The following is a 26154-nucleotide window of genomic DNA, read 5'->3' as shown; positions in this document are numbered from 1 at the left end:
CGCTGACTTCAGCAGGTTAATAGTCGCTATCGAGATTCCAGAACCGCCGACTTCAGCAGGTGAATAGTCGGTTTTCAGGTTCCAGAACGGCTGACTTCGGGAGATGAATAGTCGGTATCGAGATTCCAGAACCGCTGACTCCAGGAGGTGAATAGTCGGTTTTCAGGTTCCAGAACAGCTGACTTCGGCAGGTGAATAGTCGGTTTTGAGATTCCTGTACTGCTGACTTCAGTAGGTGAATAGTCCAATTTGAGGTTCCAGGACCGCTGACTTCAACAGGTAAATAGTCGGTTTTGAGGTTCCAGAACCGCTGACTTCAGCTGGTGAATAGTCGGTTTTGAGATTCCAGTTCCGCTGACTCCAGCAGGTGAATAGTCGGTTTTGAGGTTACAGCAGCGCTGGCTTCAGCAGGAGAATAGTCGTTTTCAAGATTTCAGTAGCGCTGTTCAGTGAGTTAATAGTCAGTTTCAAGCTTCCAGTAGCCCTGTTCAGCGGGTGAATGGTCGATTTTGACATTCCAACAGTGCTGACTTCAGCAGCTGAATAGTCAGTTTTGAGATTCCAGTAGCGCTGACTTCAGCAGGAGAATAGTTGGTTTTGAGATTCCAGATCCACTGACTCCAGCAGGTGAATAGTCGGTTTTGAGGTTACAGTAGCGCTGACTTCAGCAGGAGAATAGTTGGTTTTGAGATTCCAGATCCACTGACTCCAGCAGGTGAATAGTCGGTTTTGAGGTTACAGTAGCGCTGACTTCAGCAGGAGAATAGTTGGTTTTGAGATTCCAGATCCACTGACTCCAGCAGGTGAATAGTCGGTTTTGAGGTTACAGTAGCGCTGGCTTCAGCAGGAGAATAGTCGGTTTTGAGGTTACAGTAGCGCTGTTCAGCGGGTGAATGGTCGATTTTGACTTTCCAGCAGCGCTGACTTCAGCAGGAGAATAGTTGGTTTTGTGATTCCAGTGGCGGGTGAATAGTCATTTTTGAGGTACTGGTCTTCTGTAGTTTGTCGGAGAAGCTTCCTTTTTCTGTTTCAGCTGTGGTCTTTGCTGACTTGATTTAGTGCAACAATCGGAGAGTTGGGGATATACCTGCAAAAAGCTGACTGACATTTTGCTCCTAGTATAGAAAATATGAGCAGGAATGCGCCATTCGGGCCTTCCAGCCTGCTCTGCCATTTATTATGATCATGGCTAATCATCCAACTCGGTAAACTTTTCCCGCTTTCCCACCATCAGAAACATTTTTACTGCGTCTACCCTGTCTAGTCCTGTTAGAATTTTATAGGTTTCTATGAGATCCCCCCTTATCTTCTAAACTCTAGTGAAAGTACGATAGCGTAGTGGTTAGCACAGTTGCTTCACAGCTCCAGGATCCCAGGTTCAATTCCCGGTTGGGTCATTGTCTGTGCGGATTCTGCACGTTCTCCCTGTGTCTGCTTAGGTTTCCTCCGGGTGCTCCGGTTTCCTCTCACAGTCCAAAGCTCTGCAGGTTAGGTGAATTGGCCATGCTAAATTGCCTTTAGTGTCCAAAAAATGTTAAGTTGGGGTTACTGGGTTACGGGGATAGGGTAGGTACATGGGCATCAGTAGGGTGCTCTTTGCAAGGGCCGGTGCAGACATGATGGGCTGAATGGCCTCCTTCTGCACTGTAAATTCTATGATAAGCCTAATGACCCCAATCTCTCCTCATACATCAGTCCCACTGTCCCAGGCATCAGTCTGCTAAACGTTCGCTGCACTCCCTTTATAGCAAGAACATCCTTCCTCAGATAAGGAGACCAAAATTGCAAACAATATTCCAGGTGTGGCCTCACCAAGGCCTTGTATAATTGCAGCAAGGCATCACTGCTCCTGCACTCGAATCCTCTCACAATGAAGGCCAGCGTACCATTTGCCTTCTTTACTGCCTGCTGTAGCTGCATGCTTACCTGCAGCGACTTTTGTACCAGGACACCCAGGTCTCATTGCACATTCCCTCTCTCAACCTATAGCCATTCAGTCAATAATCAACCTTCCTGTTTTTGCTACCAAAGTGGATAACCTCACATTCATCCACGTTATACTGCATCTGCCATACATTTACCCACTCACTCAACTTGTTCAAATCACACTAAAAGCATCTCAGCATCCTACTCACAGCTCACCCACCCACCCAGCTTTGTGTCATCTGCAAATTTGGAGATACATTTAGTTCCCTCATCTAAATTGTGAATATATTTTGTGACTAGCTGGGGTGCTAGCACTGATCCCTGCGGTGCCCCACTAGTCACTGCGTGTCAATTGGAAAAGGATCAGGGGCGGGATTCTCCCCTACCTGACGGGGCGGGCTGTACCTGCGCCGAGGAGTGCCGTGAACCACTCCGGCATCAGCCTGCCCGGAAGGTGCAGGGGGGGGGGCTAGGCCGGTGCTGGCGGGGTTGGCGCCGCGCCAACTGGCGCGAAAGGGGCTTGGCGTGCCGAAGGGCCTCCGCCGGCCGGCGCAAGTTGGGACATGCGCAGGAGCGCCAGCGTGTGCTGGCGTCATCTCAGTGCATGCGCAGGGGGGTTCGTCTCTGCAGCGGCCATGGCAGAGTCCCACAGCAGCCGGTGCAGAGGGAAAGAGTGCCCCCCAAGGCATAGGCCCGCCCGCGGATCGGTGGGCCCCAATCGCGGGCCAGGCCACCGTGGGGGCACCCGCCGGGGCCAGATCCTCCTGCGACCCCCCCCAGGACCCCGGAGGCCGCCCGCAGAGCCAGGTCCTGCCGGTAAGTACCAGGTCTAATTTTGGCCAGCGGGACCGGCCTAAAGCGGGCGACCGCTCGGCCCATCGCGGACCGGAGAATTGCCTGGGGGGGCCACTGCCAGCGGCCGCCGACTGCCACGGCGCGATTCCCGACCCCGCCAAATACCCGGCACCGGAGAATTCAGCAGCCGGCGGGGGCAGGATACACGCCGTCCCCCGGCAATTCTCCGGCCCGGTGGGGTGTTGGAGAATCCCGCCCCATTTCTTTCTACTCTTTGTTTCCTGTCTGCCGACCAGTTTTCTATCCATCTCAATACACTACCCCCAACCCCATGTGCTTTAATTCTGCACGCTAATCTCTAATGTGTGACTTAGTCGAAAGTCTTCTGGAAGTCCAAATATACCACATCCACAGGATCCCCTTCGTCAACTCTATGAATTACATCCTCGAAGAATTCCAGTAGATTTGTCAAGCGTGATTTCCCTTTTGTAAATCAATGCTGACTCTGTCCCATCCTGCCATTGTTTTCCAGTGCTCTGTTATTAAATCTTTTATAATAGACTCTAGCATTTCCCCTACTACCATTGTTAGGCTTACTGTTCTATAATTGTCTGTTTTACCTCAACCTTCCTTTATAAATAGAGGGGTTAGGGTTAGCTAACTCCAATCTGTAGGAACTGTTCCAGAGTCTATAGAATCTTGGAAGACAACTACCAATGCCCTCACTATTTCAAGAGCCACTTTCTTAAGTACTGTGGGATGTAGATTACCAGGTCTTGAGGATTTATCGGCCTTCAAGCCCATCAATTGCCCCAATGCCATTTCCCTACTAATACGGATTTCCTTCAGTTCCTCCCACTCACTAAACCCTGTGTTTCCCAATATTTCTGGTACATTATTGGAGTCCTCCTTTGTGGAGACAAAACCAAAGTATGTATTTCGTTGGTCAGCGATTTCTTTGTTCCCCATTATAAATTCCCTGTTTCTTAACTGTAAGGAAACTACATTTGTCTTTGCCAATCATTTTCCTTCACATCTCTATAGAAGCTTTTACAGTCAGTCTTTATGTTCCCCAAAACCTTACTCTCGTTTTCTATTTTCCCCTTCTTAATCAAACCCTTTGTCCTCCTTTGCTGAATTCTAAACTGCTCCCAATCCTTAGGTCTGCTGTTTTTCCTGGCCAATTTGTATGCCTCTTCCTTGGATCTAATGCTATCTCTAATTTCCCTCATCAGTCATGGTTTGACCACCTTCCCTGTTTTATTCTTGATGCAGTTCACCCATGCGCTCTTGAATGTTTGCCATTACCAATCCACCGTCATCTCTTTAAATAATGCTTCCCAATCTGTCATAGCCAACTCGTGCCTCATACCATTGTAGTTTCCTTTATTTAGCTTCAGGGCCTCCGCCTCAGAAGCAACTGCCTCACTCTCAATCTTGATGAAGAGTTGGATGGCCTGTTCTCTAGTTGGTTCCTCAATGTATTGGTCCAGAAAACCATCCCACATACACTCCAGGGGCGAGATTCTCCGACCCCCCGCCGGGGCCTGGCGTGAAACCCGCCCCCGCCGGTTGCCGAAGTCTCCGGCACCGGAGATTCGGCGGGGGCGGGAATCGCGCCGCGCCGGTTGGCGGCCCCCCCCGCGCGATTCTCCGGCCCGGATGGGACGAAGTCCCGCCGCTAAAATGACTGTCCCGCCGGCGTAAATTAAACCACCTACCTTACCAGCGGGACAAGGCGGCGCGGGCAGGCTCCGGGGTCCTGGGGGGGGGGGCGCAGGGCGATCTGGCCCCGGGGGGTGCCCCCATGGTGGCCTGGCCCGCGATCGGGGCCCACCGATCCGCGGGCGGGCCTGTGCCGTGGGGGCACTCTTTCCCTTCCGCCTCTGCCACGGTCTCCACCATGGCGGAGGCTGAAGAGACTCCCTCCACTGTGCATGCGTAGGAAGCTGTCAGCGGCCGCTGACGCTCCCGCGCATGCGCCGGCCGGAGATGTCATTTCCGCGCCAGCTGGCGGGGCACCAAAGGCCTTTTCCGCCAGCTGGCGGGGCGGAAATTCGTCCGGCGCCGACCTAGCCCCTCAAGGTTGGGGCTCAGCCCCCAAAGATGCAGAGCATTCCGCACCTTTGGGGCGGCGCGATGCCCGTCTGATTTGCGCCGTTTTGGGCGCCAGTCGGCGGACATCGCGCCGTTTCCGGAGAATTTCACCCCAAGAATTCCTCCTCTATGGTATTGTTGCTAATTTGATTTGCCCAATTTATATGCAGGTTAAAAAATCACCCATAATTACAGATGTCTGCATGAGTTTCCTCCGGGTACTCCGGTTTCCTCCCACAGTCCAAAGATGTTCAAGTTAGGTGGATTGGCCTTGCTAAATTGCCCTTAGTGTCCGAAAAGATTATGCGGGGTTACAGGGATAGGGTGCAGTGTGGGCTTGGGTAGGGTGCTCTTTCCAAGGGCTGGTGCAGACTCGATGGGCCAAATGGCCTCCTTCTGCACTGTAAATTCTATGATTCTATGATTCCCACTAGCATTTTTGTCCTTTGGTGTTTCTCAGCTCTACCCACACAGATTTTATACCATTGCAGCTAATATCCTTCTTCACTATTGCATCAATTTCCTCTTTAACCAGCAATGCAACCGCACCGCCTTTTCCTTTGTCTGTCCTTTCTAAATACTGAATACCTCTGGATGTTCAATTCCCCTCCATGGTCACCCTGCAGCCATGTCTCCATAATCCCAACTATATTATACCCATTTACATATATTTGCGTGATTAATTCATCTACTATATTGCGAATGCTCCGCGTGTTAAGGCACAAAGTCTTAAGGCAAACCTTTCTATTTTGACCTTTCTATTTCAATTTCTGGGGAATGACTATCCACTAGGATCCATTACAAACCCACCAACTCCCACAGCTACCTCGACTACAGCACTTCACACCCCACATCCTGTAAGGACTCCATCCCATTTCCCAGTTCCTTTGATCCATCACATCTGTTCCGATGATGCCACTTTCCAAAATGGTGCTACTGGCATGCCTTCATTCTTCCTTAATCGTGGGATCCCGCCCACTGTGATCGACAGGGTTCTTAACTGCGTCCGACCCAACTCCCGCATCTCTGCCCTCACCCGATCTCCTCCCTCCCAGAACCAGGACAGGGTCCCGCTTGTCCTCACCTTTCACCCCACCTTGCCTCGTACATCTTCTCTAAACCTTGCCCCTTGCACCTTAAACCTATGCCCCCTAGTAATTGACCCCTCTATCCTGGGACACTGATGTGAGAAATAAGAGGATGATCAAAGTGAGAGTAGGGCCGATCAGGGATAGTGGAGGGAACTTGTGCTTAGAGTCTGAGGAAGTTGTGGAGGCCCAAAATGAATATTTTACTTCAGTATTCACTAAAGAGAGGGACCTTGTTGCTCGTGAGAACAGTGTGAACCAGATTAATAAGCTCGAACAGGTTGATATTAAGAAGGAGGATGTGCTGGAAATTTTGAACAGCATCAGGATAGATAAGTCCCCTGGGCCTGATGGGATATACCCAAGGTTGCTACGGGAAGTGAGGGAGGAGATTGCTGCGCCTTTGGCGATGATCTTTGCGTCCTCACTCTCCACTGGGTAGTACCGGATGATTGGAGGGAGGCGAATGTTGTTCCTCTGTTCAAGAAAGGGAACAGGGAAATCCCTGGGAATTACAGTCTTACGTCTGTGGTGAGCAAAATACTGGAAAGTATTCTGAGAGATAGAATTTATGATTATTTAGAAAAGCATAGTTTGATTAAAGATAGTCAGCATGGCTTTGTGAGGGGCAGGTCATGCCTCACAAGTCTCATTGAATTCTTTGAGGATGTGACGAGACACATTGATGAAGGTTGGGCAGTGGATGTGGTGTATATGGATTTCAGTAAGGCATTTGCTAAGGTTCCCCATGGTAGGCTTATTCAGAAAGTCAGGGGGCATGGGATACAGAGAAATTTGGCTGTCTGGATACAGAATTGGCTGGCCGAAAGAAGACAGTGAGTGGTAGTGGATGGAAAGTATTCTGCCTGGAGGTCAGTGACCAGTGGTGTCCCGCAAGGGACCTCTGCTCTTTGTAGTTTTTATAAATGACTTGGATGAGGCACTGGAAGGGTGGATTAGTACGTTTGCCGATGATATGAAGGTTGGGGGAGTTGTAGATAGTGTTGAGGGTTGTTGCAGGTTACAACAGGACATTGACAGGATGCAGAGCTGGGCTGAGAAGTGGCAGATGGAGTTCAACCTTGATAAATGTGGAGTTCAACCTCGATAAATGTGAAGTGATTCATTTTGGAAGGTCGAATTTGAATGCTGAATACAGGGTTAAAGGCAGGATTCTTGGAAGTGTGGATGAACAGAGGGATCTTGGGGTCCATGTACATAGATCCCTCAAAGTTGCCACCCAGGTTGATAGGGTTGTTAAGAAGGCGTATGGTATGTTCGCTTTCATTAACAGGGGGATTGAGTTTAAGAGCCGCGAGGTTTTGCTGCAGCTTTATAAAACCCTAGTTAGACCACACTTGAAATATTGTGTCCAGTTCTGGTCGCCTCATTAGAGGAAGGATGTGGATACTTTGGAGAGGGTTTGCAAAGGAGATTTACCAGGATGCTGCATGGACTGGAGGGCATGTCTTATGAAGAAAAGTTGAGGGAGCTAGGGCTTTTCTCACTGGAGCGAAGAAGGCAGAGAGGTGACCTGATAGAGGTGTACAAGGTGATGAGAGGCATGGATAGAGTGGATAGCCAGACACTTTTCCCCAGGGCGGAAATGGCTGTCACGAGGGGACATAATTTTAAGGTGATTGGAGGAAGGTATAGGGGAGATGTTAGAAGTAGGTTCTTTACACAGAGTGGTGGATGTGTGCAATGCACTGCCAGCGGAGGTAGTAGAGTCAGAGTCATTAGGGACATTTAAGCGACTCTTAGACAGGCACATGGACAGCAGTAAATTGAAGGGGTGTAGGTTAGGTTGATCTTAGATTAGGATAAATGGTCGGAACAACATCATGGGCTGAAGGACCTGTACTGTGCTGTACTGTTCTATGTTCTATGTAAAATGATTAGACCATTCGGCCCCTCAATGCTGTTCCGTTGATCTTCTGCCTCAAAGTCATTTCCCCACCCTGTATCTCTTGATGTCATTGGCATCTAGAAATATAGTGACATATGTTTTGAACATACTCAAAGAGTGAGCCCCTCCTGAATTTCAAGGATTGACTAGCCTTTCAGAGAAGAAATTCAGTCCCCTGGTTCTGGATTCCTCAACCGGAAGAAATATCCTTCTGACGTCCACTTTGCCGAGCTCTGAAAGAATTTTGTCCACATCAATACGATCACCTTTCATTCTTCTAACCTCCAGATAATACAGACCTAATCTCCTCAATCTTCCCTCCTCGGACAATCCCACCATCCTGGGATTAGTCTGATGAACTTTTGTTTCGCTCCCTCTTTGGCCAATATATCATTCCTCAGGTAAAGAAACCAAAACTACATAAAATATTCCAAGCGTGGGCCGGAATTTTCTGACTGTTCATGCCGGCGGGATCTCCCGGTCCTGCCGATGACATGGTCCCGCTGATGGCGCATCACCACCACAGGTTTCCCAGTGGTGGGGGGTGTATTCAATGGAAAACTCCATTGACAACGGGAAGACCAGAAGATCCAATGATGAGCCACGTCTGCCGCAGTGAAAAACGGGCGGGTTGTGCGGAAAATCCCACCCGTGGTCTCTTCAAGGCACGATACAAATGCAGCACGCCTTCCTTGCCGCTATACTCAAATCTCCTTGCAATAAAGGCTAACATTCCATTTGCCACTTGCATGTTAGCTTTGAGTGACTTATGAACAAGAACTCCCAGGTCTTTTTGAACATCAACATTTCCCAATTTCTTCCCGTTAAGAAATACTCTGCATTTCTGTTTTTAACTACGAAAGTCACAGAATGGCAGCACCTTTACAGTGCAGAAAGAGGCCCTTCGGCCCATCAAGTCTGCACTTGCTCTCTGACAGAGCATTCTACCCAGTCCCACTCCCTTGCCTCATCCCTATAACCACGCACATTCTTTCTTTTCAGATAGGAATCAAATTCCCTTTTGAATATCTCGATCGAACCTGCCTGCACCATCCTCTCTGGAAGTTTTTTTTACAGGCTCCAACCACCCTCTGGGTGATTTCTTTTGCCCCTCATATCACTTCTACACCTTTTGTCAATTATTTTGAATCTGTGCCCTCTAGTTCTTGATGCTCTCTTGAGTTGGTACAGTTTCTCACTATTTACTCTGTCCATACCCATCAGGATCTTAAATACCTTTATCAAGTCTCCTCTCAGCCTCCTTTTCTCCAAGGGAAACAGTCCCAATATCCACAATCTGTTCTCATAGCTACAGTTATTTACCCCTGGAATCATTCTTGTGAATCTCCTCTGTACTCTCTCCAATGCCAGAATAACTGCACATTTTTCCACATTATATTCTTGCCCACTCACTTAGTCTGTCTAAATCTCCTTGAAGCTACACAATTCATTTTCCCACACAGTTTTATGTTATCAGCTAATTTTGAAATATCGGCGGCATGTGGTGCAGTGGTTTGCACTGGGATGCGGCGCTAAGGACCCGGATTCGAATTCCGGCCCTGGGTCACTGTCCGTGTGGTGTTTCCCCCCATGTCTGCGTGGGTTTCACCCCCCACAACCCAAAGATGTGCAGGTTGATGCATGATCAATTGCACAAAGACTAAAGTTGGGTACAACTGTGACTTTATTACAGTCAGATGCATGACCTCCTGCTGCAGCTGGCGAAATGGCAGGGCACTGGAGGTCAAGCATATTTATACAGTTCTCCGTGGGCGGAGCCAGCTGGCAGAAGCTACTGGCGAACCTGTAGTGCAGGTCCTACCTTACATCTCCTATTACAGTGGTTCACCACATTCACCCCCTGTTAAAAATGAGTCCGGCGGGGGTGACGTGCAGCTATATACAATTAGTGGAATTATGTACAGTGGTAGGGAAAGAAAAGTCCATGTTGACGGTCCGGAGTCCGTCAAAGGCTCAGCCGGTCCGGTGCTTTGGTGCTTCGTTGGGAGCGGCATAACGGTGGCGGCGAAGTCGGTGCTGGCGGTGGTGGAGGTGGCACCAATGGCAGTGGTGGCAGTGCTGATGCTGGCCAGTCATCCGGGAACTCCGGGAGCGTGCAGAAGTCCTCTTCGTCCTCTTGTGCGGAAAAGGGGAGGGGGGGCGTGCTCTGGTGGGGGTCAATATTGGCGGCGCGGTGGGAGGTGGGGGGCGGGCGCATTGGTGAGGGGGTGTGTTGGGGTGGAACCTGACGGTGCCAGGTCCTTGAGTGAGACAGTATCTTGGCGGCCGTCGGGGAACTCAACGTAGGCATATTGAGGGTTGGCGTGGAGCAGGTGAACCCTGTCCACCAAGGGGTCCGCCTTGTGGAGTCGGACGTGCCTACGGAGAAGGACAGGTCCTGGAGCAGTGAGCCAAGTCTGGAGCGACACGCCGGATGTGGACTTCCTGGGGAAGGTAAAAACACGTTCATGGCGTCTGTTATTAGTGGCGGTGCACAATAGTGTCTGGATGGAGTGTAGAGCGTCAGGGAGGACCTCCTGCCAGCGAGAGGCTGGGAGGTTCCTGGACCGTCGGGACAGCTGGACGGCCCTCCAAACTGTCCCATTCTCCCGTTCTACTTGCCTGTTTCCCCGGGGGTTGTAGCTGGTCGTCCTGCTGGAGGCTATACCCCTGCTGAGCAGGAACTGACGCAGCTCATTGTTCATGAATGAAGATCCCCTAAAACATGTTCGAGGCCAACAACGAGGAGTAACCTAATAAGAATTTTTATTTTTTAAATTATTAAAACACCAAGATAGATGAGTTACCAAAAGACTGCGCAACCCGGGGGGGATGGAAGGTAGGGAAACCACGAGAGATGATTCCACTCTGTCCGGAAAATAAAAGAAAAGCACAGACGAAGCCCGGGAAACCTTCACCAGTCGCGCACGGTCTGGCCGATAGAAGTGCGGCTTGCGCTCCGCACAGACCTGGCAGTCCCTGGTGACTGTCCTTACTTCCTCGAGGGAGTAGGGCAGATTGCGAGCTTTGACCAGATGATACAATCGAGTGACCCCCGGGTGACAAAGTCTGTCGTGTAGGGCCCAGAGTTGGTCCACTTGTGCGCTGGCACATGTACCTCGGGAGAGGGCGTCGGGGGGGCTCGTTGAGTTTACCGGGGCGATACAAGATCTCGTAATTATAGGTGGAGAGCTCGATTCTCCACCGCAAGATTTTATCATTTTTGATCTCGCCCCGCTGTGTATTATTGAACATGAAGGCTACCGACCGTTGGTCCGTAAGGAGAGTGAATCTCTTACCGGCCAGGTAATGCCTCCAATGACGCACAACTTTAACGATAGCTTGGGCCTCCTTTTCGACGGATGAGTGTCGAATTCCAGAGGCATGAAGGGTGCGGGAAAAGAATGCCACGGATCTGCCTGCCTGGTTTAGAGTGACGGCAAGGGCGACGTCTGAAGCCATGCTTTCTACTTGGAAAGTCAGTGACTCGTCCACTGTGCGCATCCCGGCCTTGGCGATGTCTGCTCTGATGCAGGCGAAAGCGTGTTGTGCCTCGGCCGCAAGCGGGAATTGGGTGGACTGAATCAGTGGGCGGGCCTTGTCCGCATAGTTTGGGACCCACTGAGCGTAGTAGGAAAATAACCCCAGGCAGGGATTTTAAAAAATGTTTAAATTTAATTTTTTTTAATAAGTTTCCCGCGAAATCGGGAGCAGGGGAACTGGGCCCTTGGGAGAGGAGTAATCCGGCGACATCCCCCACACGCACAGCAGTAGAGCACAGGGCAGGACAAGCGGTGGCCAGGACCGACGCGGCAGCCAGGACTGAAGTGGTGGCCAGGACCGAAGCGGGGGCCGAACCTGCAGGGAGGAAGGAACGGAGGAGCGACCGACACCCCCTCCCCCCCCCCAGCAGGAGAGCGCAGGGTGCGACGAGCGGCGGCCCAGAACGAGCAGCGGGGACTGCAGCGGGGAACGAAGCGGGGACCGACCGACCCCCCCCCCCCTCCCAGCAGGAGACCGCAGGGTGCGATGAGTGGTGGCCTGGACCGAGCAGTGGGGACAGCAGCGGGGACAGCAGCGGGGACAGCAGCGGGGACCTTCCGACCGACGCTCCCCCCCCCCAGCGGCGACCACCACGAGGCAGGAACATAGAGGGACTCCGGATCAGAAGCCTCTCTCTCTCTCTCTTGACCTGGGTGAGTGAGGGAAAAGGAAGGAAAAAATAACTTTTGCAAAAACAAAACTCTGAAAAGAAAACTTTAAAACTTAAAAAAAATATATATATATTTTTGCACTTTTCTTGTTCTCACCCAAAACAAGTTCACCTGAGATGAGGGAAAAATAAAGTGGTAAAGGAGGGAAGGGAGGGGAGCAGAAAAAGGGAAGGGGGGGGGGGGGGGGAAATAAATAAATAAATAAATAAATAAGAGGGGAGGTAGAAATGAGGGGCCCCTGGCAGGGGGCAACATCACGCCGATGGGGGGGGGAGGGGAGGGGTGAGGCAACGCCAGGCCCCCCTGCCCCCGCCACGGCGAGCGCACCCTGAACAAAGAACAAACCACTGCCCGAGGGACCGCTTCAGGTGGGAGGCCAGGCCCCAGCACGAGGTAACGAGAGTAGCGGAGAAGGGAGAGCAAGCAAGAGGAGTGCAGGGTAGGGCAGGGGAAGAGCGGGCAGAAAACCGTAGAGGCCGGGCAGGGGAGAAGCGAGACAGTAACTCCCGAGAGGGGGGCCGCCGCACTAGCAGGAAAGCTAGCGCCCGAGGCATGCAACAAAGCAGGGCCGCAGCGCGCCCCCAACAGGGGGGAAGGCGCCAGGCTGGAGGTGGGGGGGACCACTCAACGGAGACGGGAGAGCAAACTGGGACAGGGACAGGGGAAAGAGGAACAAAGGAGGGGTACAAGGGAGAGGGGGAACGGGGAGAGATCGGGAGGGGGGGGACACAGGGAGGGAGAGACCGGGAAGAGGCGACACAGGGAAGGAGGGACAAACAAGGCTAGAAAAGGAATAGGGCTACAAAGTGCCACAACCAAGGGCTCGAAACAAGGAATCGCTGCAGGCACCCACCCAGTACGGTCTCTGGGCGAAGGGAGACCCCAGAGTGCAGGGGACTACCCGCATGGCGGACACACAGTGGGCGGCCACGTCGTGTGCCCCCGGGACAAAGGGAAACCCTGGAGCGCAGGGACCTGACCGCATGGAGAGAGCAGTGACAGCGGCCATCCAGGACGGCCCCCTGACAAAGGGAAACCCCGGAGGGTAGGGGCGCGTCCACCAGGTAAGTATGGTTAATCCCACAGGAGCGAGGGGACAGAAGCCCCCCACCAGGATAGTCACCTGGAACGTATGGGGACTCAACGGCCCAGTGAAGAGATCCAGAGTCCTCACCCACCTAAGAAATATGAGGGCCAACATAGTCTTCCTCCAAGGGACACACCTGAGAGAGCAGGACAAACTGCGCGTGGGTAAGAAAGGGCTGGGTGGGACAGACCTACCATTCCTGCTATGGGACAAGGGCCAGGGGGTGGCGATATTGATCGGCAAGAGGACGATGTTTCGGGCGACAAAGACGGTTACGGACCCAGGGGGACGGTATGTCATGGTCAGCGGGGCCCTGGATGGGGCACCGGTAGTACTAGTTAACGTGTACGCACCCAACTGGGACGACACAAGCTTCATCAAGAAGACCATGGCAGAAATCCCTGACATAGCGACGCATCGACTAATCATGGGGGGGGACTTCAACTGTGTACAGGACCCAAAGACAGACAGATCAAACCCCAAAGCGGGGAAAACCTCAAGCACGGCAAGGGAACTCAGTCACTTTATGGAGCAGATGGGAGCGGTGGACCCCTGGAAGTTCGCCCACCCGGGGAGAAGGAATTCTCCTTCTTCTCCCCAGTACACAACGTATACACCAGAATTGACTTCTTTGTGGTAGGGAAAATGGTGCTTCCGGGGATAGACAAGGTGGAATACTCCGCAATTGTGATATCAGACCACGATCCACACTACATGGACGTGAGGCTGGAGACGGGCAGGGCCCAACGCCCCACATGGAGGTTGGACGTCGCCCTACTAGCGGACAAGGCCTTCAATGAAAGGTTATCATGGGCCATTGCAGAGTACACGGAGAACAACCAGAACGGGGAGGTCTCACCCTCCACGTTCTGGGAAGCACTAAAGGCCGTACTAAGAGGGGAAATCATCGCTTTGAAAGCACACAGAGATAGGGAGGAAAGGGTGGCGAGGCAGCAGCTGGTCGACTCCGTACTGGAGGTGACCCTAAATACTCAGAGGCCCCGACCGCAGAGCTCCTGGTGGAGAGGAAAGAGCTACAAAGGAACTTTGATCTGCTCTCCACCAGGAAAACAGTGCACCAACTCCGCCAGGCACGTGGGACCCTATACGAACACGGAGACAAAGCCAGCTGCCTGTTGGCACACCAGCTGAGAAAGCAGGCAGCCACCAGAGAAATTGCACAAATCAGGGATACCAGAGGCACGCTAGAAACAGAACCAGAAAAGATTAACAAAACCTTCAAGGCCTTCTCCCAAGGGCTGCACACCTCAGAGCCCCCAATGGGGGAGTCTGGGATGAAACGGTTCCTTGATGGACTGGACATTCCAGTCGTGGGGGAGGGCAGAAAATGGGGCTTGGAAGCACCACTAGCACTGGGAGAGATCATGGACAGCATTAGCTCCATGCAGGCGGGGAAGGTGCTGGGACCCGACGGACTTCTACAAAACATTTGCGACAGCACTGGCCCCGCACCTGCGGGAGACGTTCACAGACTCGCTAGCTAGGGGCACACAGCCACCCATGCTAGCACAGCTTCAATCTCGCTGATACCTAAGAAAGACAAAGACCCGATGGAATGTGGGTCATACAGACCCCTCTCCCTGCTGAATGCAGACGCCAAAATACTGGCCAAAATCCTAGCCAAAAGGTTAGAAGACTGTGTACCTGAGGTGGTCGCAGAGGACCAGGCGGGCTTTGTCAAAGGTAGACAGCTTACCTCGAACATCAGGCGCCTGCTGAACGTGATAATGACCCCCTCCGGGGAGAGAACACCAGAGGTGATCATCTCCCTAGACGCAGAAAAGGCCTTCGACAGAGTCGAATGGAAATACCTCATAGAGGTACTGGAGCAGTTCGGGTTTGGAACAGGGTTCACTTCCTGGGTAAAGCTCCTATACAACGCTCCCATGGCGAGCGTACAGACCAACAACACCAACTCCCGATACGTCTAGCTGCACAGGAGCACCAGACAAGGATGCCCGCTGTCCGCGCTGCTGTTCGCTCTAGCGATCGAACCACTAGCAATCACGCTCAGAGCAGCAAAAAGCTGGAGGGTGGTCCGAAGGGGCGGCAGAGAGCACAGAGTCTCACTCTATGCAGATGACCTGCTCCTCTACATTTCGGACCCACAGAGCAGCATGGACGGAATCATCGCGCTCCTGAAAGAGTTTGGCGCCTTCTCGGGCTATAAACTCAACATGAGCAAAAGCGAGATCTTCCCGGTACACCCACAAGTAGGGGGGGGCAGCCCTAACGGGACTGCCGTTTAAACAAGCCTGACACAAATTCCGCTACCTGGGGATCCAAATAGCCCACGACTGGAAAGGGATCCACAAATGGAACCTCACCAGTCTGACAGAGGAAGAAAAAAAGGACCTGCAAAGATGGAACACACTCCCACTCTCCCTCGCAGGGAGAGTCCAGACGATCAAAATGAACGTACTGCCCACGTACCTCTTCCTATTCAGATCCATCCCGATCTACATCCTGAAGGCCTTTTTCAAAGCACTAGACAAACTAATCATGGCGTTCATATGGCGGGGGGAAGAATGCTAGGATCCCAAAGAAGGTCTTACAAAAAACAAAATCCAGGGGGGGCTAAACCTCCCAAACCTACAATTTTACCACTGGGTGGCGACGGCCGAGCGAATAAGGGGATGGATCAAGGAGCCAGAAGCCGAGTGGGTGCGCGCGGAAGAGGCCTCCTGCATGGGGACCTCCCTCCGGGCCCTCGCCACGGTGGTGCTCCCATCCCCACCCAAAAAACACTCCAGCAGCCCGGAGTTAATAGTCACCCTCCAGTCCTGGAACGAACTATTTGGCAACAATTTGGCCTGACCAGAATGTCGGGTAAAGCTCCCATCTGCAACAACCATAGGTTCACGCCAGCGATGACTGACGCCACCTTCAAAAGGTGGGGACAGGACAGAAAGACACTGACAGTCAGGGACCTATACACGGACGGCAGGATCGCAACACTGGGCGAAATGACAGAGAAATTCCAGCTAGCCAGCGGGAACGAGCTAAGGTGCCTGCAACTAAAAATCTTCCTACAAAAGGAGACAGGGACATACCCACAACCGCCACGACAGGCATTACTGGAAGAGTTACTGGACGCAAGCATACTAGATAAAGGAAACTGTAGTGACTTGTATGACCGACTGGTAGAAGGGGCCGACACTGTATTGGACTCAACAAGAATGAAGTGGGAGGAGGACCTGGGGATCGAAATAAGGTGGGGACTCTGGAGCGAAGCATTGCATAGGGTCAACACCACCTCCACGTGCGCAAGGCTCAGCCCAACGCAGCTAAAAGTGGTACATAGAGCCCACTTAACAAGAACCCGTATGAGTAGGTTCTTCCCGGAGGTGGAGGACAGATGTGAGCGGTGCCAAGGAGGCCCAGCCAACCATGCCCACATGTTCTGGTCTTGCCCCAGACTTGCGGGGTACTGGACAACCTTCTTCGAGGCAATGTCCAAGGTGGTGGGGGTGAGGATGAAGCCATGCCGAAAGTGGCGGTCTTCGGGGTTTCAGACCAGCCAGATCTATTCCTGTGGAGGAGGGCGGACGCCCTTGCCTTTGCCTCCCTGATCGCCCGCTGTAGAATCCTGTTCGGCTGGCGGTCAGCAGCACCACCCAAAGCTCAGACTGGCTGTCCGACCTCTCGGAATCTCTCCAAATGGAGAAAATCAAATTCTCCATCCGAGGGTCAGACGACGGCTTCCACAGAACGTGGGAGCCATTCGCCCAATTGTTCCGGGACCTGTTTGTGACCAACGAACAAGCAGAAGAATAGCCAGGTAGCCAAGAATCAGGGGAAAGTAGCCAATGCATGAGAGGGAGAGATAGACCGGGAGGGGGGGGGGGACTACAGCTAAATCTAAGAGGAAGGAAAGGCGAGGGGGAGAGGGGGGGTAGAGGGAAGAGACGGAACAATAGAGGGGAGCCAGGGAGGGGGAGGCAGGGAAATGTTAACAAACTTAACGTCCACAGGAACAGAGAAAACGGGGAAGACGGGAGGGCCGCAGAAGCGGAAGTGCGCAGAAGCGGAACGAGACGACAACGGCAGTGAACTCCGTCTGGGAGAAGCAAGGGACGACAACACCACGAACAGACGCCTACTTATGTGTGTAAATAATTTTGCCAAGTGTACAGAGCTGCTGCTATTGAGCGGGGGCATAATACCGTCCGATGGCTTCTCAAAGAAAATTAAAACGCCAGCAGCAGCAGCGACCCATAGGGGTGTGGGTGCTCCGTTGGGAGGGTGTGGGAAGACTGAGGCGCGTGGGGTCTCGTCTAGTCAATTGCTATTGTATATTCTCTTTTTGCACTGTTAATGTTCACTCTATTTTGCTGTGTTAGGATTATTACTATTTATTATGAAAAACTTTGCAAAGCTTTCATTAAAAAAAATATTTTTTTAAAAATCTAAGTACGGAAAGGTGGCCCGCAAACCGTACTGGCCGACAATTCGTGACCCCATTTGTGACACCGAAAGGGACACTAAGGAAGTGGTAGAAGCGACCGTCCGCCTCGAAGGCCGTGTATTGCCGGTCCGACTTCCGGATAGGGAGCTGGTGGTAGGCGGATTTCAGGTCAATTGTTGAGAAGACCCGGTACTGCGCAATCTGATTGACCATATCAATGTGCGTGGGAGGGGGTACGCGTCGAGCTGCGTGTACCGATTGATGGTCTGGCTGTAGTCCACAACCATCCTGTGTTTCTCCCAGTTTTAACCACTACCACGTGGGCTCTCCAGGGGCTGTTGCTGGCCTCGATAATACCCTCCTTAAGCAGCCGCTGGACTTCGGACCTGATGAAGGTCTTGTCCTGGGCGCTGTACCGTCTGCTCCTAGTGGCAACTCCTCCGCAGTTAGATTGGCAAAGGGGGAGGGGGGATCGACCTTGAGGGTCATGAGGCCGCAAACGGTAAGGGGGGGGTAAGGGCCCGCCGAATCTGAGGTTGCAGCTCTGGAGGTTGCAGTGGAAGTCCAGGCCCAACAGGAGTGCAGCGCAGAGATTAGGAAGGACATAGAGGCGGAAGTTACTAAATTCTACACCCTGGACCGTGAGGGTGACTGTACAAAAGCCTCGGATCGGGACGGAGTGGGACCCGGATGCTAGGAAGATCCTTTGATTGGCAGGGTGGACCGCAAGGGAGCAGCACCTTACCGTATCATGGCCCCGGCTGAGGAAGCTGTCGGCGGGGTCCAGGAGGGGTAGGAAGGAGTAGACGGGTGGGCAGCATGGCGGGAGAGGTACGATTGTATGTTACGGGATGCGACCGTCATGGAGAGCGCCAAGGTTTTCGTCTCCGCCATTTCGAGCGCGGCCCCTTCCAGAAATCGTTCTTGGATGCGGTCCGACGCAATCCCCGTCACGAAGGCATCGCGCATGAGGACATTCCCGTGTTCGGCGGCCGTAACGGCCTGACAGTCACAGTCCCAGACGAGTGGAATTAGGGCGCACCAGAAGTCTTCGATGGACTCACCAGGTAGTTGCGAGCGGGTGGCAAGTACATGCCTGGTGAAGAGCGTATTCGCCTTCTGCGCTTAGTGTTCCTTAAGGATTTCCATTGCTTTTGTGTAATTCATGGCATCTTGGATCAACGGGAACACGCTGGAGCTCAGTCTGGAGTACAGGACGTTTATCTTCTGGACCTCCATTAACTCGGGGTCCGCAGCCTTGATGTAGGCCTCAAAACATGCTAGCCAGTGAGTAAAGTCTTTTCTGGCGTCGGGCGAGTGTGGATCCAGCTGCAGGCGATTGGGCTTAATTCTGATATCCATTCTGTGGAAAATCTGACTGTAATAAATTGATGCACGATCAATTGCACAAAGACTAAAGTTGGGTACATCTGTGGCTTTATTACAGTCAGATGCGTGGCCTCCTGCTGCAGCCGGCGAAATGGCAGGGCACTGGAGGTCATGCATATTTATACAGTTCTCCGTGAGCGGAGCCAGCCGGAGAACCTGTAGTGCAGGTCCTACCTTACATCTCCTATTACAGTGGTTCACCACACAGGTTAGGTGGATTGGCCTCAATAAATTGCCCCTTAATTGGAGGAAAAATGATTGGGTACTCTAAATTAATTTTTAAACAATAAGAATAATTTGGAAATATCATTGCCCCCCACCCCCCCTCCCCCCATCCTCCGTCCAAATCATTGATCTAGATTTTGAATAGTTGGGACCAAACACTGATTTTTGCAGTGGTCTGCTAGACACGGCCTGCCAACCTGAGAATGATCCGTACTCTCTGTTTTCTGTCCGTTAACCAATCCTCAATCCATGCCGTTGTGTTTGGGGTCTTTGCTGGATTCCCCAGGTGTAAGATGCGCTCGACTGCAAACATACAGCCAGCAAGGCTCCCACAGACCAGTCAGTGGCCTTCATCAACAGGAGGTGTTTCCATCCACTCAATGTACAACTGGTCTGTGAACACCAGAGAAGGATCCATCAGATGCACATTTCCCCATTAGCCATAACACCTATCTGCTTAGCCAGTCCCATGTGTCACAGCTTTTGAGGCACCTGTTGTGCTTCCAAGAATAGACATCACAAGGGAATTGGTATTGCCTGTATTCATGGGTTTTCTGGGTGGAGGTAAAGGTCTTCAATACCTGGCATGTTCCGACACGAGCGCAAGAGCAACCTACTTGGAAAGGGGATGAAATCCCAACCATGCGACCGGGATATGGCCCGAAAATGAGCCCAGATGAAAAGGTCCATTGGGTGCAGATGAAGAGGGCAGCACGGTAGCATAGTGGTTGGCACAGTTGCTTCGCAGCTCCAGGGTCCCAGGTTCGATTCCCAGCTTGGGCCACTGTCTGTGCGGAGTCTGCACGTTCTCCCCGTGTCTGCGTGGGTTTCCTCCGGTTGCTCCGGTTTCCTCCCACAGTCCAAAGATGTGCGGGTTAGGTGGATTGGTCATGCTAAATTGCCCTTAGTGTCCAAAAAGGTTAAGTGGGGGTTACTGGGTTACGGGGATAGGATAGAGACGTGGGCTTGAGTAGGGTGCTCTTTGTAAGGGCCGGTGCAGACTTGATGGGCCGAATGGCCTCCTTCTGCACTGTAAATTCTATGTAAATTCTATCAGCTCCATACAGCTGAAGTGCAGGCGGTGTTAGCTTGATAAGCTGAGAGTTAGGGAGGTCCAGAAGCAGTATTTATTGAAGTCAACTGGAGAGATCAGAGAAACCCAGAGGCAATACCAGCTTGGTGAAGCAAGGGAAAACCCAGGAGAGTTGGTGTTCTGCTCTGAGTAACTAGGGAGCCGGATTGTACCGGTAATTAGATACTGGGATGCAGTCTCAGGAGCCCAGTGCGACACAGACTGGGGAGAAGAGATTGAGCAATTGAGCAGTGAGCAGCTGTTGCGTCAATGTAAGTTGGAGCGGCTGTTGCGGGAGATCAGAAACTACACCTTTTGAAAGAAAGGAGCTGAATTCCCTCCTGAAGAAAATAGAGTTTTAATGATCTTGTGACTCACAATGATCACTGACGTCTGGGTGGGTTACTGAGAAATTTGAGGGATATGCCTTGGTCTGCCATTTGTGGTGTGATCACCAGGCTGCACAGTTTAGCACAGGGCTAAATCGCTGGCTTTGAAAGCAGACCAAGACAAGCCAGCAGCACGGTTCAATTCCAGTAACAGCCTCCCCGAACAGGCGCCGGAATGTGGCGACTAGGGGCTTTTCACAGTAACTTCATTGAAGCCTACTTGTGACAATAAGCGATTTTCATTTTCATCAACCACAGTTTACCTGTTAATTCATGTTTACCTCACGTTAATTCTCCATATTGGAGCTTAAGATGGAGTAGTGACTGCATTGTTGATTTTTGTACATAAAATTCCTTCTATTGGTTTTAAACTGTGGTATTGTGTGGCTTTATTCGCTTAGTAAGTAACTGAGATTTCAAATTATGTCCATTTTATAACAAAGGTTGCTGGTCCCTAGCTGGGTTATAAGCAAATTTCAGTGGTCTGGCATGGGATTATAACAATAATCGGAGACAATCACTGAGAACAGGGAGAGTCATGCCTAAGAGGAACTCATGCATGGGTGCAGAAGAGAGGTGTAATACATAGATACATAGAAAATAGGTGCAGGAGGAGGCCTTTTGGCCCTTGGAGCCTGCTCCGCCATTCATCACGATCATGGCTGACCATCCAACTCAATAGCCTAATCCTGCTTTCGCCCCATAGCCTTTGATCCCATTTCCCCAAGTGCTATCTCGCCGCCCCTTGAATATATTCAAACTTTGAGCATCAACTACTTTCTGTGGTAATGAATTCCACAGGCTCGCCACTCTTTGTGTGAAGAAATGTCTCCTTATCTCTGTCCGAAATGGTTTACCCTGAATCCTCAGACCGTGACCCCTGGTTCTGGACACAACCATCATTGGTAACATCTTCCCTGCATCTACCCTGTCTAGTCCTGTTAGAATTTTATAAGTCTCTATGAGATCCACCCTCATTCTTCTGAACTCCAGCAAGAACAATCCCAACCTAGTTAATCTCTCCTCATACGACAGTCCCGCCATCCCTGGAATCAGTCTGTTAACCCTTTGCTGCACTCCCTTGAGAGCAAGAACATCTTTTCTCAGAGAAGGAGACCAAAACTGCACACAATACACCAAGTGTGGCCTCACCAAGGCCCTGTACAATTGCAGCAACACATCCCTGCTTCTCTACTCGAAACCTCTTGCAATGAAGGCCAACGTACCATTAGCCTTCCTTACCGCCTGCTGCACCTGCATGCTCACCTTCAGCGAATGGTGTACAAGGACACCCAGGTCCCGCTGCACCCTCCCCCTCCCTAATTTACAACCATTCAGGTAGTAATCTGCCTTCCTGTTTTTGCTTCCAAAGTGAATAACATCACACTTATCCAAATTATACTGCATCTGCCATTGGTTTGCCCACTCGCCCAACCTGTCCAGATCTTGCTCTAGGATCCCTGCATCCTCGTCACCATTCACCCTCCCACCTAATGTGGTATCATCTGCAAACTTTGAGATGTTACATTTTGTTCCCTCATCCAAATCATTAATATATATTGTGAATAGCTGGGGTCCCAGCACCGATCCCTGTGGTACCCCACCAGTTACTGCCTGCCAATTTGAAAAGGACCCATTAATCCCTAACTCTTTGTTTCCTCTCTGCCAACCAGTTTTCTATCCACCTCAATACATTTCCCCCAATCCCATGCGCTTTAATTTTGCACAATAATCTCTTATGTGGGACTTTGTCAAACACCTTCTGAAAGTCCAAATATACCACATTGACTGGCTCCCCCTTGTTAACTGTACTGGTCAACTCTTCAAAGAATTCCAACAGATTTGTCAAGCATGATTTTCCCTTCATAAATCCTTGCTGACTCTGACTGACCCTGCCACTGCTTTCTAAATATTCCACTATAAAGTCCTTGATAATGGATTCAAGCATTTTCCCTATGGTAATATCTGCCACGGGGTGGTGCAAGCGACCATTGGGCAAACCATAGTGTTTCTGAAGATGCAATTCAGATGCCTTGATCGATCTGGTGGAGCCTCTCAGTATGTGCCAGTGAGGGTCTTGTGTGACTTGGTTAGCTGCTGTGCAGTGTGCAACCTGGTGCTGTAGAGACGATGAACACTGAGGATATCATGGATGGCGATGCCTCTTCCATTCCTGAGAATGTGGGGGAGGTTACCATCCAGATGATGCATGATGAAGGCGTAATGTGATTCATACAAGGGATGCCTGGGAAGTACAAATGCACAAATGAAACTGAATGGATGCTGAATACATTGATGGAACTGAAAACTGACCATCATTAATAATCTGGATGAGCTAAATGCCCAGAATCAAATGTTTCAAGGCTATGACCCGGGCAAGGAGCCTCACTCAATGGTGAATTGGGGAATCAAGGAATAGCTGCATGCCAAATCCCTGCTCCCATCTAGCTTCACAGAACCCGCTCATGTTTTTGTTAAGGTAGCCAGTAACAATAATAATAATCTTTATTATTGTCACAAGTAGGCTTACATTAACACTGCAATAAAGTTACTGTGAAAATTCCCTAGTCGCCACACTCCGGCGCCTGTTCGGGTACACTGAGGGAGAATTCAGAATGTCCAATTCACCTTTTGGGACTTGTGGGAGGAAACTGGAGCACCCGGTGGTAACCGACGCAGACACGGGGAGAATGTGCAGACTCCGCACAGACAGTGACCCAAGCCGGAATCAAACCTGGGACCCTGGAGCTGTGAAGCAACAGTGCTAACCACTGTGCTATCTCAGGGAAGGGGGGGTACATTTTCTTAAATGCTACCCACTACCTAACTCCCTGCCTTGTTGGCCTATTTTAAGAAGATTCTGCCTAAGCTGTGGCAAAGGTAATTTTGGCGTCTAAGGCTGAAGTGCCATATTGTTCTGGAACCGGTAGTATCGGACTGGTTTCCAGTTTCAGTGTGTTCCAGGAATATGCATCAGGAAATCGGGTGCCCTAGTCACTTTCTGGAAAAGCAAATCTCCCCAATGATTCCATCAAAGACCTGAAGCCCTGTTGATCTCTGCTTTGGCACATTTCAGCAGGTTTGGAAGATTAAAACTGAGTTTGTCTATTGCACTTAATACAGTTTATACAGTTAATACAGTGGTTTCGAATGTTATATGAAGCTATGTAGTCATTAATATATTTCAAATACTGCCTAAATTATCCAGTATTGTTCTGTTGTTACTAGATTTCTACTACAGTTTGAATTGTGTTTTTGATACATAAATGTAACACTTTGATATTTTAAATGTATTAAAGGCTTTGAATATAACATAATTCTGGCAAGTCACGCTCTCTTCCTGTCGCACGCACCTTGTCACACTTTGTTACTTACACTCCTATTATTACAAAAGAACATATTCTCCAACTCATCATAAACAACACCATGGGAAATCTGCTAGGAACTAATTAAAGTTGAAGTTTTATCTTGATAAAAGACCAATTTTCGGAAAATATGCTTTGCAACTTTGCAGCTGGGATTGGTACTAAATGTACCCCCCCCCCCTTCCCACTCCTTGAGATACCTTCAGAGGAACGTGAGTGAGTTTTGTGAAGCTGGGTGGGAGCACGGGTTTGGTATGCAGGTCAATGCTTGATTTGCCAATCTGCCGTTGAGTAAGGCTCCACGATAGGGCCAGAGACTTTAAACATTTAACTCTAGGCATTTAGCTCATCCAAATTATTCATGAAGGTCAGTTTTCATTTCCTAATTTGACATTTGTAAAATTGCTTTCCCAGTTAACGCCATGATGAAAGTTATTTGGCTCTACCACCTTGCCAGAAATCTGACAGCACAGATTGCTAACCCTTTATAGAACCTACCTCATTTTCATTCCACTGAAATCAATCGGGTGAAAATGAAATAGGTTGAATAAAACCGGGCAATCTGTTCTGCCAGGTTGCTGCCCAAGTGGTGAAGATTAATCTTTTTGTCCATTCCTTCCTTTGAACTGTTATGACACCCTTGGCCAGTGTGTGCTCAATTCCAGCCGCACTTGACCCAACATCGCAACACAGTTGAAATTAACTTTTATTATTAAAATACCCGAGGTCTTTGGCTGCCCAATAATTACAGTCACCAGGTTTGCAAATTAACTTTTTATTATTAACAGTAACTACAATTAAATAGGCAGCAAATACAACTGGTTAGCTACTACCTAATCACTACCCCCCCTCCCCTTTTAACTCACCCAACCCTCTTGAAACACACACAGACAAACAAACACAGAAGGGAACGAGGGGTGTAAAATAATGATGAAAGTAAAAGGATGCAAGTCTTTGTTTCAGATGGTTGTCTTCCAGTTAGTTTCTTCTTCACTCTAGGCTTTCAGATGGATGTTATCTTTTCTTTCAGCTTGTAATGGTTTTCACTGTGGACTTACAGAAATAGTAAGCAGCCAGCATTCAAGACAGAGTGAGGGAGACAGCTTATTCTTGCAGGGTCTAGAAGCTTCTGCCTTCAGACAGTAGACAGCATAGCAGAGAGAGCTGCTTCCACCTTGGGTCCAGTGGCTTCTCCCAGATTCTCCCAAAAAACTCTACTTTACAGGAACCAATTGCTGTCAGTTGTTGGGCAGAATATTGTCCCTGGCCAATCCATTGGCTACCAGCCAACCAATCAAAATGATTCTTCCCAGTCTCTTGGGCGTCATAAAGTCTGAGGTCTTCTGCCCAAGATACAAAACTTTATAACACAGTGTACTATTTTGACACTTTGAGTTCCTTACTTCATATGCTTAACTTAAAAGTATGTCTCCATTAATGATCCATGGACATAAAATGATAAAGAGAAAATAAAAGAAATAGGAACTGAGGGAATCAACAGGAAGGGCCCTTACAGAACCACAGTTACTACCCAATACTCTCTTGAGGCTTGATGGATTGGATATACACATACCAACACCAAACTGGCACAAATATAGTGCACATATCATTCAAACCACAGTGCTTAGATTACTGGAGACTTGAGACTCTGTGGATGGAGTGGCATTCACAGATTGTGTTAAGCATTAAAGTAATAAGATGAGCTGGGGAAGAACCCCAGGAAAGACTGGAAATATGTACTTTGCAGAAAGGATATTTTTTCAAATCTGGAGCAAATATTTCATAGGAATACTTCCCCAAAATAGTCTTTGAGAGATCATTGATTAAGGTCCTCTGGTGTTTGCTTCTAAAAAATCCCCGAGAACCATTCCATTTTTGCATTTATTTGTTACAAATAATAGAGGACCCATTGTGAGTTACCATTTAATGATTATTGTTATTCCTTAAATTTAGACTAAAATTCTTAATAGTGTTAATTTGATGACAAATCTACCGAGTAACATTAATATGCTGCCCTCTGGTATCTCTCTACAGATGCAAAATAAAATGGCAGTCCTCTATGGATTCATATTATGGTGTTGAGGCCCAAGATCAGGCATCATCGTGTTGAATGATCGGCCATATGGTCTACTCCTGCTCCTATTACTTGTGCCGCAGTGTAAGATACGC

At 50.2% G+C, this 26154-nt stretch overlaps 1 protein-coding gene across 4 annotated transcripts in view; it reads left to right on the top strand.

Annotated features, from left to right (window-relative positions):
• Positions 1-26154, top strand: part of ripor2 (RHO family interacting cell polarization regulator 2) — a 399549-nt gene that overhangs the window by 106207 nt on the left and 267188 nt on the right. The window contains exon 1 of one of the 4 annotated variants that reach the window (XM_072509642.1): positions 26126-26143. The exons of the other annotated variants lie outside the window; for them this stretch is intronic. The gene's annotated coding sequence lies outside the window, so the exon portion shown is untranslated. Of the gene's footprint in view, positions 1-26125; positions 26144-26154 lie in introns of those variants that run through there. 4 annotated transcript variants of the gene reach the window in all.

The sequence above is a fragment of the Scyliorhinus torazame genome, chromosome 6, assembly GCF_047496885.1.
Source record: "Scyliorhinus torazame isolate Kashiwa2021f chromosome 6, sScyTor2.1, whole genome shotgun sequence".
Lineage (NCBI taxonomy): Eukaryota > Metazoa > Chordata > Chondrichthyes > Carcharhiniformes > Scyliorhinidae > Scyliorhinus > Scyliorhinus torazame.
This window is presented reverse-complemented; position numbering and strand designations above follow the sequence as displayed.